The sequence below is a fragment of the Chamaea fasciata genome, unplaced genomic scaffold (genome assembly GCF_029207755.1).
Source record: "Chamaea fasciata isolate MVZ Bird 193981 ecotype frontalis unplaced genomic scaffold, bChaFas1.0.hap1 SCAF_4, whole genome shotgun sequence".
Classification (NCBI taxonomy): Eukaryota; Metazoa; Chordata; class Aves; order Passeriformes; family Sylviidae; genus Chamaea; species Chamaea fasciata.
Genome location: NW_027094089.1, coordinates 39070209 through 39087960, shown reverse-complemented (window position 1 = coordinate 39087960; position 17752 = coordinate 39070209). Strand labels below are relative to the sequence as shown.

Sequence of the window (17752 nt, the reverse complement as noted above, 5' to 3'; positions counted from 1 at the left end):
TCAGCTGCAGGTCTATTTTGTGAGATTCTATACAAAAATTTCCAAACATCATACTGTGATAGATAAGAATTGTTGTGGAGTTATAAGTTGTTGGTTATAGAGTTGTAATGTTTTGCTAAATTTAGTTCAAGAGTTATAATGCTGTTTGGCAGTTTTGTCCACTCTGTATCCCTTACCCCAAAATCCCACTTACCTGATTCCGTCGGGTCAAGCCACTGCTGCTCCCTGGCATCACCACTCTCCATTTCTGCTGCTGCTCTACCTGCCTGTACCCAGCCTGTCCCATTGGCTCGTTCCCTGCTTGCTCCACTTCCTGTCAGATCCTCTTCCTACTTCCTGATGACAATCGGCCTGTCAGTCAGGCTGCTGCTGCCACCCTTATGGGAATTAAAAGAGCCCAGCTGCATGATGGGACCCGATCAACACCAAGAGCCCCTGGCCGAAACGAGCCAACTCAAAGTTTAAATCTGCCAAAGACAGCACTAGACTGACCATACACAAGGGTATTTATGCCGAGGGTATTCATAGACAAGCTCTTGTATCTCACCATAACTTCCAAAGTACTTAAAGAGCAAGACACACCTGGACTCTATGAGCCAAGGGGAGTTCTTTGGAACCCCCGCGAGGCGAGAACTCCCAGTGTGCAGCATGAGCAGCAAAGTGGATTGCACCTCCTCCTCAGCGGTGTGGACGAAAGGGAGCAGCAGTGGCGTAGGCCACCCCTCGAGACCCCTGCTTATTAATAAAGGCATTTAAAGGAGGAAACTAAATCTCCTGCCATTTTTAACAATACTACCCAAAAATTCACCTTCTCTGTGTACAGAATCTACCTACTTAGTAGTCACTTTAATAAATGATGTTCCTGTTTGGCTTTACTCCAGGAGTAACTTCTAAATTTTGCAACCTGCCTATTGAAATTTTCTGAGTTCTGACAAGGCCATAAGGTGGGGGCAAGCTATGACAGAAAGCAAAGGATAAAGCACAGGAGCAACTGTAGAAGAGCACAACTCAAGTACAGAAATGCAGCACTGTTACTTCACTGAAACATCATTTTTCCATCCACCTATTACCTCTCAGGAGAAGCTAAAAAGATAGCCACAAATTAAGGCTGAATAGTGCCTCTTTCATCCCAAAAGCACATGCAGGATTTTGTTTTTACCTACACATACTGTCCCAGTGGACAAACTCCTGATGAATTCTGCACAAGGTAGTGTAGTGTCATGACTCTTATTAATGCAACAAGCACTGACTAAATTGTGTAGAAACTTAGAATTAAACAAACAAAATAGTAATTAAAAGCTTTTGAAAGTTCCTGCATCACCTAAAAAATACATCCATATTGTTCAAGACAGACAATTTAAAACCCCTCAGTCTTTTACCTGGAAACTATTATATGATTACTGTTTTAGGAATTTTTTCTATCTATTTACATTCCCACAAATACGATCTGGATAAGAAAGAATTTTATTAAAAAAATTTCCTTAAGGTTCATAAGCCTGAGTGAAGCCTAATGTTCTCCACATTAGAGGAGAGCAACTTTTAACTGCTCACAGTAAAAAAATACCTTATTAACAGAAAAAAATGCCTTGAAACAGCTGCCCAGACTCCAAATTTACTAGCTTCTGCCATTCTGGGGGGATTCTGTTTGTGCTGGGTTTTGTTTGGTTGGCTGGTTTTAATTTCTTGCTCATTTTTCTAAATTAAAAAGTAAAATAAATTAAAAAGGCTAACTAAGCAAAATTCCTACAATAAAAACAGAATCAAAACTACAACCAAGAGGAAAAGAGATAGAAGAGCAGTAATATCATTTTGCCAAAAAAAAAAAAAATTGTTCAGAGCACTATTTAGGACAGTCTACTTATTCAGTATGTCTGTTCTCTTACAGATTTCTTCGGTTGTACTTCTTCCCCTCCTACAAACAAGTGTACAAAATTTTACAAAGTTTCTTCATTCTTGAGTGCAACAAAAATTCAAAAAAATCATAAATCAACCAAGCCATTCTGATGTTAGGACAATGCAAGCATAAGAAGAGTTTGGTCTACATGCAGCTGACAAGGGGGAAAAAAGAAAGTTATTTACACAGATTTCTTTTTTGAGAGCAACATTAAAAACAACAGCAACAAAAACAACAGGAAAAAGAAAAAGCTAAAGAGCAGAAATGTGGAACTTGGGGAACGACAAAATTGCTTTCAAACAGAATATGGGCATATTCTCCCAAGATGTTCACAATGCCTGTGTCACCTCAGCTCAGTTTCCAAGTAAGCCTTTGACAGTGTAAGTAACAAACATATGGATTATAGAGTAAGCAGGGACCTCTAGTTTATTCTAAATAAAAGCACCTCCACAGAATTGAATCCACTTTTGTGCTAATAGCAGGATCAGAGCAAAGCTACAGAGATTTAAATCAGATGCCTCTGAATTGTTTTCTCCTCATAAAAACATTGTTTTTTCTAAATACCTGGAGCAGGAAAAAATCACTATTTGGGACTTGGCTAGTTTAGCTAAAAGCAGATCAGTGAGACTTGCCAAGTCAAAAAATCTTTAGGACTCTCAGACATTTCTATTTCCTACTTTTTAAAATATATAAGATTTTGCAATCCTGGGATCCCCAGGCAAAAAATCTCATTTAGGTAAGATATAACTAAGCTCAGCAAATATGCTGTTGATAATATCTTTCACTCTTACTAATTTCCACCTCAGTGATTTTGTATGTTGAGGCTCAAAAGCATAGCTTCAGCTATTATCCAGGGCTTCCATAATGCCATGCTCAGCTAGCCTATTCATCACTCAGAAAAAGGCTTTACAGAGCTTTACTACAAGCTATTCAAGAGCAAGCAGTTAGTGAAAATGTAAACAGAAGCATGCAATGTAATAACTACTATCAAAATAAACTAAGTGCTACCTAAAAATAAAAAGGTCATCTCCCACACAGAGAGGATTATCAATTCATTACTTCTATCCTTACTCCTTCAACACTGAAGCAGCCATGTCACCTACATTGCTTTTTATTGTTGCTTTACACAGAAAGGAAACAAAATGTATTTTTCGGGTATTTGTACGTATTTTCAAATAAAACATATGCAAGTTAAACCTTTGCACAAGCTTTAGTGAATCTTACCAGAAGTCACGGAGGACTGTGCAACCCCTCAGTAATAAGCTCCAGGCATCAGGCAGAAGTTGTTTAATTACATGTTTTGTATTTATTAAAAAGATAAAGCTAACATTATTAATATGCAGGTTGAAGTCACAAACTCTGCACTTGAGCTGCTCAACCATTTCACCACTGTCTCAATGACTTCTGATCTGGGTTACATTTGCAGCAATAACATCAGCAACTTACTATCAAACTCAGAACCAACCCCAAAAGTTGACCGCTTCTGGTGGATTTTCCGGTGTGCCTTCAAACACCTCACACAGCACAGCAGAAGTAGAGCAGTCACTAACCACAGCTGGCAGGGAGGTCACTAGGACAGCAAGTAGCTTCTCTGTTTCACTGAACAGGCTTCTCATCAGAAATCAGAGCTCCAGTAGGTGTCGTGGGGCACCCCACCAGAGTCAGAAACCCACATCAGCACACAGCTATGGGGACCACACGACTTTCTGCATGCTACTTCACCACTGTTCCAATTTTAAAGATCTAAAAAGGTCTGCCAAATAAATTGATTTCATACAGATTTCAAAAGCAGAAAAAACATCTTAAAAATATAAAATCAACCAGTGACTGTTGTATACATGTTATAAAAGGTACTTTATTAAAAACTGTAATTTTTCAACCCTAACTCAAAACCCTCTGCTGGAAAAGCTGAGGGGTAAGGGAAGAAGAAACAAAATGTACAACCTCTTAAGACTGCTCAGTACTTGCAAGAAAAATATATCCATGGAATTGGCTAATTCAGTGACATGCCATACAGTGGTTTCCTCAATTCTGAGTAGCACTGAACCCACAACACCAGTTTCATACAACTGCAGTCACACCATGTGCAATCAAAACTTCAGCACTCACTCAATGGAGATAGCCTTGATGCCTGATTATTGCCTTTTGGTCTGCTGCAAGTTGTGGTCGTGCAACAGGCAGCATTGCTTGCTTTAGGCATTACAGTGATGGGTAACGTGTAAAATGTAAGTCAGGATGATTAGAGAAACAGCAATAGTGTACAAAAATAATGTTAGTAATTCCTCCACTACTAACAAATATTTCCTACAATGTCAGATTTTAAGAGCATGGCAAAAAAGATTCAGAGAGAAGTGACAATAAGAATCCTCAAGGCTACAGTGGCACTGCTTGAACCTCCTATGGGGAAGCAAGGAGAAATGTTTTCAAGTAGCTTAAGGCATTTTGCAACCAAAATATCTCCTTCATCTTTTCATAAAAACATTTGTGTACAAACACACAGCACATCCTTTCAATAGGTAGCTATGGCAGTCAAAGACACTTCTAGCTAGAAATAACATTCGTCCTGGAAATAAAATCTAACAATTAGGAGCTAAAAGAGTTTTGGTTCAACTATAGTAACTCCCAAATCCCATAGAGAATTTTCCAAACCTATTCCCTAGCAGTGTTTCTGCTAATCCATCATTACTATTACAGTTTCTCACAACATGCACGATTATTTTTTCCAACACTTTTAACTCTGAAACATCCATTTCTGTTTTATCACTTAAAAAAAAATAAAAATTAACAAACCCTCTTCCAAGGTTGGCCATTATTTCATTGAGGGTGTTTGCTTAATTTTTACTATTTTTGTCTAATCTCTTTTTACTCAGCATTTGATTGCACTCCCTCTGCCACCCACTGTGAATCTATCTGGTCCTTACACATGAAAGCAGATTTTTCTACAGGTTTTACTTCCCCTGTATTTTTAAAGGAGGAAAGGCAAGTGGCAAAAACTGTGGTGGTAACGTTTGAAATTATATCAAACATAGATCCATTGGTACAAGGGACCCTTGATTCCAATCAGAGGCAGAGGAATATAAAAAAATCACTACAAAGCATAACTATATGTAAGTACACTACAATCACTGCATCTTCCTTTGTACAACCAAACAGATAAGGTACATCCCCAAATTTTATTGTATATTACTCAAACTTGAAATATCATCCTAAAGAAGTTGACAAGTGAAAAAGTCATGGAATGCTGCTTCGAGGACAAAACTAAAGTTCAAAATAATTTACCACATCATCAAATTGTTGTTCCCATGGAACAAAACAATATTAGAAAACTACATCTAGTGACAAACAAAAGAAGAAAAGAAAAGCTACTTAAATCAGTTTCAAGGGTGAAGTCATCCTGGACTGTAAAAAGCAAAACTATGTGAAAATTGCTCTGAAAGAGATTGTTTAAGATGAGAATTGCCCCCTACTGTATTGTTGAAGTCCTTGCACCACTGAGTACTCACTTCCCTGAAAATCTATCTTCTCTCACTCCCTGGGAGATTGTTTCACAGTCTGGTAGACATCAGTGTTAAGATGTTTTTTGCCAATGCTTAGTTCTTTCTCTGTCTCACCATATCATTCACAGTTAAATCCTCCCTACCATATATAGCTTTGTTTCATACTATTTCTACCAGGGCCTTTTTTGGTTACAAGGAAAGATTATTCCTCTTTACTACCTAGAGGGAGAAAAAATTTCGTTCCTCTCAAATTACTAAGTGTCATTCCTCCCCTGTGAACATCTTTGTGTTATTTGTGTAAGCCAAGCAACCTAAGCTGTAAAATGCACCAAACCTGGGCAGAGTTCAAAAGTTTTAAGTGCATTTAAAGCAAAGAGCTTCAATAGGAAATCACACTTCAACACTAGAAACTTGCTATCAAGATTCTAACATTACTCTTAAATCAGCTCCTGTACTCCTTGTTCTCTCTCTTCAACAGGTAAAAAAATTTGTAGAGTGAAACCTTGTCCTCACAAGAGACATTACAAACCATGGATTTCTGTCATGGTTCAAATGTAAAGAATAAAGTATTTTTTAATTTAGAAACAAAATGCCCTTTTCACAGGGTAGACAAATTACCCAATTTCTGCCCCAAATTACCGTAGTTCTTTCTTTGACAGCATAAGGTTTACCAGGTAAAATGGAGAAAGAATGCAAGATTGCATTTGCTCCTAGTAAATTGAATAAACCATGCAAACCCTCACCTAAAGCAGTGTAGAATCACAGCAGCAACAACAGCGTAACTTCATCTGCTGATCAGACACTACAGAAGTGCCATGCACTTCATATGCAGACATGAACAAGAAAAACTGTCCATGCCAGGCACAATGAGATCTTCTGCTCTTTGGTAATTCACTAAGCATCTTTATTAGCAAGGCAGAAGAAAATCTAACACCATCTTATTCATATATACAGAGATAGCATCCCAACAATATATTCAGTATTAATAAAAAGAGGCAAATGTAAAACAGAGAAAAATGTCTTTCTTTGACTATAAATTCACAAGGCCACAGAAAAAGACTTTCCCTGAGTCTGACATATCAGAGCTACACATAATGGTCACCACCCATTGCCAAGTTCTCAGCATTATGTGACTAAGATTTATTTAGATGCTCTGGGCAGTGGATCCTAACTGTGGACTGCCAAGCTATTTCCATGTTCAGAATGGTCAAGCATCTGTCAATTTTTAAGCTCCAAGTTACTGCCATTAACCTCGTCTATCACTGTCCAATAATTTTCAAGAGCTAAAGGTGGTGTTTTTTTCTGAAAAATATGGTCTTAGGTTAAACGCAATTCTTCCCCAAACCTCCAACACAGGTTCACCAGATCCTTGGCAAAGGCTTTTTTCTAACCTTGATCCCTTGCATGTAAAAATCCATCCATATATTACATTGTTGTTTCTGCTTGGGAAATATACCATATGTACTGTGAAGTCATGAACAGGGCTACATTTAGAGTCAGAAGAATTAATCGCCTCAGGACAAAGAACAAATAGAAAACATTATGATGTTACTTACAAACCAGATACAGCTGGGAGAAAAGAGAAAAAGGAGGATTATTAAATCTCCACCACACGCAATTCAAAGGCATGTAAAATACAAAGTACCTACAGCAAAACTATACACATAAAACACACCACATGCAAAACACAATATGTACATGAGATTATGTTCCACTTGTCACAAGTGCCATGTAGATGGAGCTGAACTGTAATAATGCTATGCCTTAGGAGGAGAAATTCAATGTTTACATGCTACACTTAAGGACAGGAAAAATAAAATTGTAACCAGCATAGAAGAAGGTTTCTTCTGAGGTACCTGGGTCTGAGACTGAAGAATGTGTGGTCATAAAGATAATCCTGGAAACAAAAAAAGAAGGCACTGCTACCACCCCGAGTCCTCAGGTTAGAATTTGCAATACCGCTGCCATTTCATAAAACGTGAATCGAAACTGGTGTATTTTCACTCCATGTTTGCTTCTGACACTTAAATTCCTCCTCACAACTGAAAGTGTCAAAAATATCATCAGTTCCCAGTGTCAGTGCTTACTTGGTAGGCTATAAAAATCAGCAAGAGCAGACTTGTGAGCCACTACAACAGAATTCAGAAACTACTGCCTGTGGGGAAAGCCTATCACAGCCGATGAGTAACAGAACAAATGCCTAGATTTGTACTGCTTTAGTCTCTTCTCAGCAGAAAACAGCTTTCAGATTTACACTCCTGAAGCTTAATGTGTTGGTCTGTACATCTTCTCTTTAGGCCGGACTGCAGCCCAAAGATTTGCTCTTTGGATAATGAATGAATGTCAGAGACTGTTGGGGAGGATGAATCAGGGAAACCTTATAAATATGATTGTTTAGCAAAAGATTCTGAAAATATGAAACCTATAATAGAAATGGAAGCTTACTTTGAGTTGTAGGATACCGAGTCTTAGTTACTATATAACCTGAAAACAATAGCCTAGCCAGCTAAAGGAGAATTCCTTTTGATTGAACAATACCTTTCTGCTAGCTAAGGAACCAAAGGTCAATGTAGCAAAACAGAAAAGTCTAAAGAGTAGTTTTTAGAGTTTAAAATATAACATAGTATGGTAATGTAGTAGTTCTTATAGGCTATATGTAGATTCTATAAGATTTTGTGTCTTGCAGTGGTTGGTCACTGTAAATTAGAATATTCATCACAAAAGGAGATATAATGCATTGTAAGAAGGACCTCGCTCTCCATTCCTGGCTCTTACTTCTACCGCTCTATTCCCTGCTCTCTCACTTCGACCTCTCTATTCCTAGCTCTTAACTTCTACGTCTTTTAGCTCTTACTTCTACCTCTCTTAACTCTTACCTCTTCCCCCTGCTCTCTGACCCCTGCTACCTGGCTCCCTTCTCTCTTAACTCATAGCCCCTTGTTCATCCTCTCGCTCTCTCTGGGACTTCCCTTCAGCCGAGGCTGGTGGCTGAAGGCAAGGCCCTTTTTATCCACGACCCATGCAATAAAACCACGTATTCTAGAATATCTCAGGTCAGCAGAATTCCTTCTCCTTGCCGTCCGTGGATGATCTTACAAGAGACCTTTTGGGAGATTCCTTCCTCTTGATTTAAAAAAGTTCTGCTTCGTGAATGTTGTTTTAAAACAGCTGTGGTCACTGGATCTTCAGGTGCCTTCAAAAAATTCATTTAATAAACAAGTGTGCAAGAATAAAAAGACATCAGAAATGACAGCAGTTTCAATATGTAATTCAGGCACAACAGCAGGTGCTTCTTACACTGTAAGCTAAGTCGTTGTTACATATTTGGCATTGCCTTGGTAACAGCAAGTAACAACACACCAACAGGTACCAGATAGATGCTGCAGTTACACAAATCCCTTCCCCACTACTTTCCTCCAAATAGGATGTAACTTTTAAGAGCAATGACAGGCACCAACATGGAAAAGCTATGTTGATAATCACTTCCCTGCCAAACTGTAATGACTGTACCAATAACTTTAGTCAAAAATGGTGGAAAATTTTGGACTTGATCTCAAAAGCCACAGTGTTTGCAAGGTTTCACAAAGTTTGACCAGGTGAACATGAGCTATGCATAACTGAAAGTCTCAGTCAAGTCTGATTTTTTTTCTCCTAAATAATCTGCTTCTGTCACCAGCCTCAAGCTCCCTGGACACTGCCAGAAAAGGTGACTGGTCTTTTTTGCACTTTCAACATCCCAATTTGTCTTCCTAGAGAAAAAGAAATCAGCCCTAGACTCCTGTTTCCAATGTTTTCTCCACTATGAACTCACACTTCCTATTGACTGATGTTTGAGCAGACCAGATGTAAGACCAGGGCAAGGCCTCTTCCTCATTGGGTGGCACCAGTGGAAAACAGGTGGGTTTTCCATGAGGCTGCAGAACAGACTGCTACTCCACACTGAGCAACTTTTCTCTGCAAGCATAGTCTTCCTTCCTAAATGCCACCAGCATTACAGGCTGTTCAAACTAAATGCAAGGAATTATAGGTAACTTCACAGCACAGTACCTCATATTTCAAAGATGTGAAATATGAGATGATTTGCATTGGCAACAATGTCTTCCCACCTGAACATGAATGCCCACAGGTGGCAGGTGAAGACTAATGAAACCTATGTGAAGGGATGAGTTTAATCTGGACTGCACTCATTGTTTAGAACCGAGATGAAAAGTTAACCCACACAAGGAGGCCACCAAGGTTTGTGCACAACTACACCACAGTAATTGTGTGAGATACTGCAAAAAGCTATGAAGCCATGGGATTGATTCCAGTCATATGCTGGAGAGAGGGAGTCTTCAACAGGCAGAGTAAATCAAGTGACTGTAGATTTGCATATGATTGGAGGAAGTTAGTCTTTAAGGAGGGAGGTGTATGCCTGATTTTCTGATACACTTAGAATAATAACAGAGACACAGAATATTATCAAAACAGAAGATGAGCAGGGCTTTTTGATTTACTAAACTTTTAGATTGATTTTGGAATTATTTTAACTGGCTGAAAAAAATATGATCCCCTCCCTTCCATCAGAAGAAACTCTGAATTAGTCAGATCCTGTGACTATCCCATCCCGTGAATCCCTTCCTGGTAATTTCACCCTCTGGTTTTCAGGTGTAAGACACCTACAAGAGTATACATAATCCTTTGTGTTTCAAACGACCAATGGCCCTAAAATGACTGTTTTACACACTGCAGTTTGAAAACACAAGGTTCTTGCACAGGCAGCTAGAAACCTTTATTTTACACACAAATGAAGAAGTTCTGTTTCTTAACGTAAAAAAGGAACTCTTACCTTACTGCTGTTTATGCTGTTCTACTATCCAGATCGTACCTGGTGTACATATATGAACTTGGACTACAGTGGCTGTGGATGCCACTGCTTACAAGATCATAACAAAGACTTTAATATTGAAGATCAAAATTCAGTTGTGACCTGCCCAGATTTCAACAGTTACATACCAGAAAGAAAAAATAATTAAAAAATATTTGAACCCCTAGTAATTATCTTCATGGATAAAGTAGCTGAAGAATAGGTATTTTCAATAAAATAAGAATTTACACATCAGAAATGTGACACATAGAAATTCTTTGCTCCATGCTCAAAAAGGTTGTTCACTCCACTTTTAATTCATAGAGTCACCAAAGGTCAGTCAGTTTTGAAGTAGGGACCCTTTTACTTCTCTGAAAATTGACTGCATGAATGTTAACTGTATAAAAGCTGCAATTGTGCTTTTAATGTTTACTTTTCATGCAACCATATTTCGATGCTGACATTCAGCTTCAACTGCTTCTATTTGCTATCAGGAGGCAATTTATCCTGAAGGAGGTCTGAGAGAGAACCACGTCTTTGAGGAAATGCTCTGTTGTCCTTGGTCAATGATAGCTAACAATGGGACCCCAGGGACACAGACACAGTGCACTGCCACACCCAGAGCAATGGACGACATCTGCTGATGCTCTATGTCACCTGGATAACTAATATAACCCAAAGTGTCATCCAATACATTATTGAGACTACTTCATATCTAAAAAATTACACAGGCAGCTTACACACATCCTAACCAATATATTCTTCTCTTCTCTTTACAGCTTACGTATTTGGCCTTCTTTGAGACAAAAAATTTGTTCAAGATACTGGGTTACCTTGACTTCAAAACCCAGAAATAACCAAGACTGTAGCTAATGAGAAATACTAGCTTGCTTTTTTTTTAAAAAAAAAAAAGTAGTTTGATTTTAATCAAAAAAATGTTTGATGTATTGTTGATCAAAGCATTAAGTCTGTGTTACTCTTAAAATAAAAACGCTTGATGCAGCTTTTAGATTTGTATTCAAAAGTAGCTTGACCTAAGCTGAAATAAAGACAATCAGTTTTAACAGTTTACCAAGGTAAAGAAATCGAAAGATATGTGAAGATGTGTTAAGTCCACACTTAACTGCAACTGAAACTGCTGATTGCAGAATCAGTGTGGGCGCAAGGGTGCCACACTGAAAATACAATGTATTAGAACTGCCTGACTTGGACATAACTTTAAACTAGGGCTAAGCAGTTAGACTAATCATCATGAGGCTGCAGTTAAAAGTCTAAAGCCTGGACATTGAAGCTAATGCAGAGTCAATATTATGAAGAACAGCGCTGCCCCCTCAGACTAATGCCCACCTCCTTGCCAAGAAGGCATCAAGCCCAAATGTCTCCTTCCCACGCGCCTTGCAGCATGGTCCTACACAAGGAAGATCTTGAGGACCTGGGGATTTTCTCATTGTTATAAAATAAAATTAAGATGCCAAAATCTGAATGGGGCTGTGGCAATCTCATAAGTGGATTACATTAATCATTTATCAGCAAGGAATGATTAATTGTTAAGCAAGAGCAGAAGCCTGAGTTCATCCTTATTTATCACTCTGAGACAAAAGGTAAAACAGCTGTGAATATCAGAAATACACACCAAGTTTGGGGAAAGGTTCTGTAAAATGTCCACTAAAAATGCAATGGATTTACAAAGCTAAAGGCTGGTTTTGCACTGACTCTTATTTAATACAAATTTCTGTCACCTCACCACAGCATTACTGGGAGAGATTTTCTCATTAAGTTAAATGTGATGGCATTGCATATAGATACTAGGAATGCTGATTAGAAATATTCCACTCCTTAAAAACAGTGCTCTAATTTTGAAACTGCTGCAAAACAATTTAACACCAAGCAAATAGTTTTCTAAACTTCTGGGCAATAATTTCCTCCATCTTGACCATCTTAAAAATCCAATTCAAAAAAAAAAAAATTCAGGTCACTGAATTGGCCAATACAGCAAATACACCTGTATTTCAGAGCTTTCCTAAGGGAATGCCAGTGGTAAGAAAACTTAAAAACCAGCACCCATCAAGAGGAGATTTACCACTACCCCCACACGGTACATGCCCTTCACCCCAACACTCCCCCAAATGCCAGCAGCAAAGCAAGCAGCTTTCTGCAGGGCAGCTTGTTTGGCAGAGGATGAGGAGGGTAGGCTGAAGGAAGGTCTCTGTCCAGCAGTCATTTCCCATCCCACCAGGACTCCAGCAAAACCTGCTACACAAACTGGTATTTGACACCCATGGGAGGCACAGCTCTCCATTTTCACAGCTTCTTGCCTTGGTTAAGACAAGAGGTACAAACATGGCATGTGCAGCCCTTGTCTCAGTCACTTGATTTGAGCAGAGCTTAGAACAGATGCCATCCAAGGATCCTTTCCAATTCAAATTACTCTGTGATGATAAAAAAGCTGGTGTGAGAAAGCTGTTAAGAAAAGAGAAGGAAAAAACTCAGCTCTCCATACACACCATACAAAAATACACCAATCTCCCCTTCCAACACTGGAGGCAGTACTGGGACAGCAACATATGAAAAACCTACTGGTTTTGCCCGTTCTTTGGATTTGAAGAGTGTTACTTCAGGCATTCTGCTGGTGTTAGCATGGGAAAAACCTGGAGCAGGAGCTTTTACCCCGTGCTTCTTCACCTGACTTCAGTGTGAGCTCAGTCTCACTTCTTCTTTTAAAAATTTTCCCAATTTAATTTTATTTATTATAAAGAGCTACACTTGAGGCTTCCAAAGCACCGAGATTTCAAATATGATCAAAGTCACATCAGAACAGACACTACATAAATACATGGTAACACTAAGACTGCTGGCGTGAACTGCAACTTGTGTATCAGAATAAATAAATAAAATTTTAAAAATCCACAAATAAAACTTTAGCATATAGTAGAAAAACTAAGTCACAGTCATGTATGTTTAAAATCCTCTATTATGGTCTTTCTTTTTTTCCTCTTCCTTCTGTTTTAAAAAAACCTTCCTTTTACCCAGACCATAAGTTCTTGTCCACTCAAGTTTTGAGAAAACATGTTTATTTAAAAAAACAAATCAGAATGATCACCACAAGACAAATAATGAGAAAGCTATTGTCTTAGGTACAAAAGTGAAAATTCTTGCAGAGAAATAAAAAATATTTAATCAATATTTAACAAATCAATACAGGACAACAAACCTATAAATACTAGACATGGAACCAACACCTTAACCACATACATACAGAAAGGCATTTTTCACCCTGACATGCATCCCGAAAATGGAAAAGATAAGGCAACAGTGAGTCAGTGTGGGGTAGTCACTCAAATGATCTTTGCCAAAATGGACAAGTTTTGTAGCCTATGTGGCTCTGCTGTTCTGGTGTTTTTCTGACCTGTGTTCATCTTTTGGAGTTCAAAGTCTGAAAATTAAATTCAGCAGGGATGTTCCTGATACACAAAAAAGGTTCAGAAGAGTTTCATTAGTTGAAAAAAGAAACTACTACCAAGAGGATTCAGCCTAAATTCCAGGGATATGTGGCTCAGTTGTGACTAACTCACAGACGTTTAATGAAGTCTCTCACCCCCTACGCTCACATTTTTCTCAGATGGGTGACAAGGTGGTCATCTTCCTAAGGAAAGCAGCATTTATGGAAGTGCTCATCAGAAAGAAAGATGCAAGTAATTCTTAACTGCTGGCTTATGAACAAGATCTGATGGACCAAACAGCCCAAGAACAGCCTGGACAACAGAGGGGGAAGGTATATGGCTAAAAAAAAATACTTAAACATTCTGAATTTTTGGTTTTAATTGCCTAAATACTGAAGAACAATTCCTCCTTTTGTTATAGGAAAGCCACAGGAAAAATAGAGGCTCCCAATATCTAGTGCTGTGTAGACTAGGTATTGTTTAAAATACTTCTAATATAATTATTTCAGTTTCCTTGACAATGTTCAAAACCCACTGGTTATCCACAGACAGTTATTTACGCAGGCTCATGGGTGATGGAAACTTCTCTCAGTACGTATTTTTAATTAGACAGAAATCACCACAGGAGACACGACGGACCAGGTGAGATGCCACCTGCTTAGCAGCATCTCCGTAGAAACAGAACTCCCTGGAAATAGAATTGCACTTTCAGTCCTCCTCTCATGTCCAACCATCCATGGTTTCTAGCAGAAAGGGTTTAGCGTGGAAACATATTCTTATGGTTCTGGAGTATCTTCAGCTAAGTCTTCTGCCATCCACAGCTGTCATGTACCCTTTGTACTGCTTCTGTGTTTATTTCTTCAGAAATAGGACAGACATTATCATCACATGCCTGCATATGTCAAAGCAGCAAATAAAGCTGTTTCTCTAGGCCCCTTCAGTAAAGTAACAAACATGCACATTTTTGGAAGAACATTGATGCATGCAGAAAAATACTATCACATTGCTCTAAGTAGCTGACTTACCAAGTCAATCATTACCATGAAGCAAAACCAATCAATCTGTTTCTCAGAAACCTTTAACCCCTATGCAATATGTATTACCGGCAATCTATTAGAGATAAATGAGCAAAGGGTTGTTTGCTAGAATTCTCATTAAGCAGAAATCTTCATCTTCTAAGAAACCAGCAAAATACATTTAAAAATGCATTCATCTATGTGTATGGTAATAAAATCTTGTTCAAAGTTAAGATTTCATTAATCAACCCGCACTGCATAAGGACAACATGCATTAAACTACCTGAAGCACCTCTAATATTTTTTAATTATCTCTTTTTAGATCTTAAGAGAAAAGGTCTTATTCTTCTAATTCATAATCTCATGCAAACCCAGAGCAGCTATGATCAATAACAGACAGTTCATATGCCAAGGGAAAAAATGCTGAATTTGAAGTACCTAGGCCATACGATGCAAGTGAAAAGTTTTAGCTCTCAGCTTGATTTTTCCTGCACTTTGTCTATTTGAATACTCTGAATTTTATATTATAATTCCTTTTTTGTTTTTTTTTTAGCATGTTCTTTAGTTTTGCTTACTAACCCTGAACTCACATACATGTAGCAACATGGTGTTTATTTTCCCAGTCACTTTTTCTGGACTTATGATTAGTTTTTCCTGATTTTGCTTGCCATAAACGTTACCACACACTGACATAACCTAAAGCCGAGCAACAAAATCACTGCAAATGACTACCCACATTGGCCTATTAAAAATACAAATCAAGCAGCTGAAAAGGAGATCCCATTTCTTTTTACCCTCATGACTTTTCTGGTGGCTCTAGAGTTGGTAAGCACTGCTTATAAAAAGAAACGTTATCTACGTTTCAAAGATGCAAACAGTCCTCATACTGAAGGCTTTTTAAGTTTAAGAACATAAGCATTGCATATGACTGCGGCTTAAAAAGGTATCAAAGTCAGATGCCAGCTCCAGGTTCAATTAAAATCCCTTCAAATCTCATTTGCAAAGAGTTCAGGTTTCTCATTTGTGTTACTGTTTAGACAGATGACACAAACTTTAGCCTCAAAATTAGTACTCCCTTTATTCAAAGTGTTATGGAGTACAAAACAAAGCAAAATCTTCAGATTTCTAAGATCAAAACCCCACACCAAATTTCCCTGGCCCAAAATAATAAGGGCATGGCAGACTACAAGATTTTCACCTTTGGCACCCATGATGCCACCACATCCAGTATCACAGAATCTCTTCTAAATCATTAGCTCCCACGTTTTAAATACATGAAGGCAATTCTATTAAATTAAAAAACAAACAAAACTCAAAAACCAAAACAAACAAAAAACCCAACCCCAAAAAACCAACAACAACAACAACAAAAAATCCAGAATGCATTCCCTGACCAACAGATACGAAATTGCAAACTTGTCATAAACAAGGGATTGAGAATTAAACTAACAACTCAGGAAAATTGTGAAAACAATTTCATATTAAGTAAGCAAACAGGGTTATACTAAAAAGCTTTGCACATCTCCCTCTTGACACACCAAAACTATCTTTTCTATCTACCTACACGTACCAAATCACCTGCCCAGCATTCTCACTTTTTTTTTTAACTGAAGAGCTAATCTGTAAATACTTTTGAAAGCCTTCCAATAGGCTGGCCTTGCATCTGTTAAAAGACAGCACTATAGCCAGAAAGTTTGCCATTTTAAGTGAAGATAATGCACTAATGTAAAATAAAAGTATCATTTTAAGCTACAACTAGAAACTCAGAGCAATGAATTACATGATTCACAGTACCCAGCCAACCTTGAACCACCATTACTTTGTAGAAATCAGTTTGGCATAAAAGCCCATTGATGTATCAATCTCAGACCACATTTTTCAAGGTAGACAAGCTGTCTTTCACTAAAGTTTACATTTCACTCATTAAGCATCCACAACATTCAGATAAGGTGCATCACAACACTAAATGCTCTGCTTTTGCAGAATTTCTTGTGGTCATCCATTATTATTCACCAGATGCTTAATTTTTCTATACAAACACACACGAATGCACAGAATTCAATAGCAACTGTTCTCCTTCCCTCCTGAACAGCACTTCTGGGCAGTCTATCCTGCCCCTTCCCCCCACAGCATTAGAGATGAAAGTAAACAAGCACCTCACTTTTGGTTTGGCAGCACGCAGAGAATAAACACATTCTTTGTCACCATCACCTTTTGGGAAGAATAGACATTGCGTGCTTTTTCCCGACATGGGCTGCAAAGGCAGGTGCAGCTGGTCCAGATTTAACAGCAATGCAGCAGGACCTGGAATACGACTGGAATATTTTGCAGGGCAAGTTTTTTAGGACCCCATGGGCCCCAGGTTCAGAGCAGAAACAAAACTGCAGCCACCTGGGTGTACTCTTATCAGCTGGCGAAACGTGAGGCATGTCAAAGACAAGAAAAACGCTACATGGCTGATCTGCCCTGCACCCACATTAGTTCACTCTTAACATATGCAGAGTCAGGCAAACATCTCTGTCTTCTAGTTCTTCAGCAGCTATGAAAACAGCCAGATCTGCAATGCACTCTCTAACCCAAACTGCAGTTCCACAGCCCAAAAAATCTAAGCAGGAGAAAGCAAAAAGATAGAGTGTTCCATCCTAGACCCACAGCCCCATCTCTCTCAAAGAGGAGATTTATGATGGCAGTAAAACAAGTCTTGGTAGACTGCTCCCATTGACTCTGATCCTTACAGAAAGCAGATGCAGTGCACACGGCTGCATTGACCACGACTGTGATTCAGGCAACTGTTGTTATCAAACTGCATCTCCAGAAAAAAAAAAAAAATTAAAAAAATATATATCAAGACGCTTTTTTTTTCCCCTGAAACCAGAACGTAGCAGATGGTAGCAGATGTCATCTTCCCTCCAGCCCAGGGGTGGAGAGCACGCTCCACGCGGAGGATGGGATGACCCAGGCCCCGTTGGGTTCCCGGCTGCCAAACCGGGACGCGGCCGCAGATCCCGGCAGCATCTCCCGACGGAACGGGGCTGTTGAGACCGACCTGCTGCGACGGC

The 17752-nt window shown here is 38.8% G+C and overlaps 1 protein-coding gene across 2 annotated transcripts in view; it reads right to left on the bottom strand.

Moving 5' to 3' along the window:
- APBA1 (amyloid beta precursor protein binding family A member 1) overlaps positions 1-17752 on the bottom strand; it is a 100075-nt gene that overhangs the window by 81643 nt on the left and 680 nt on the right. The gene's annotated exons all lie outside the window — the stretch shown is intronic.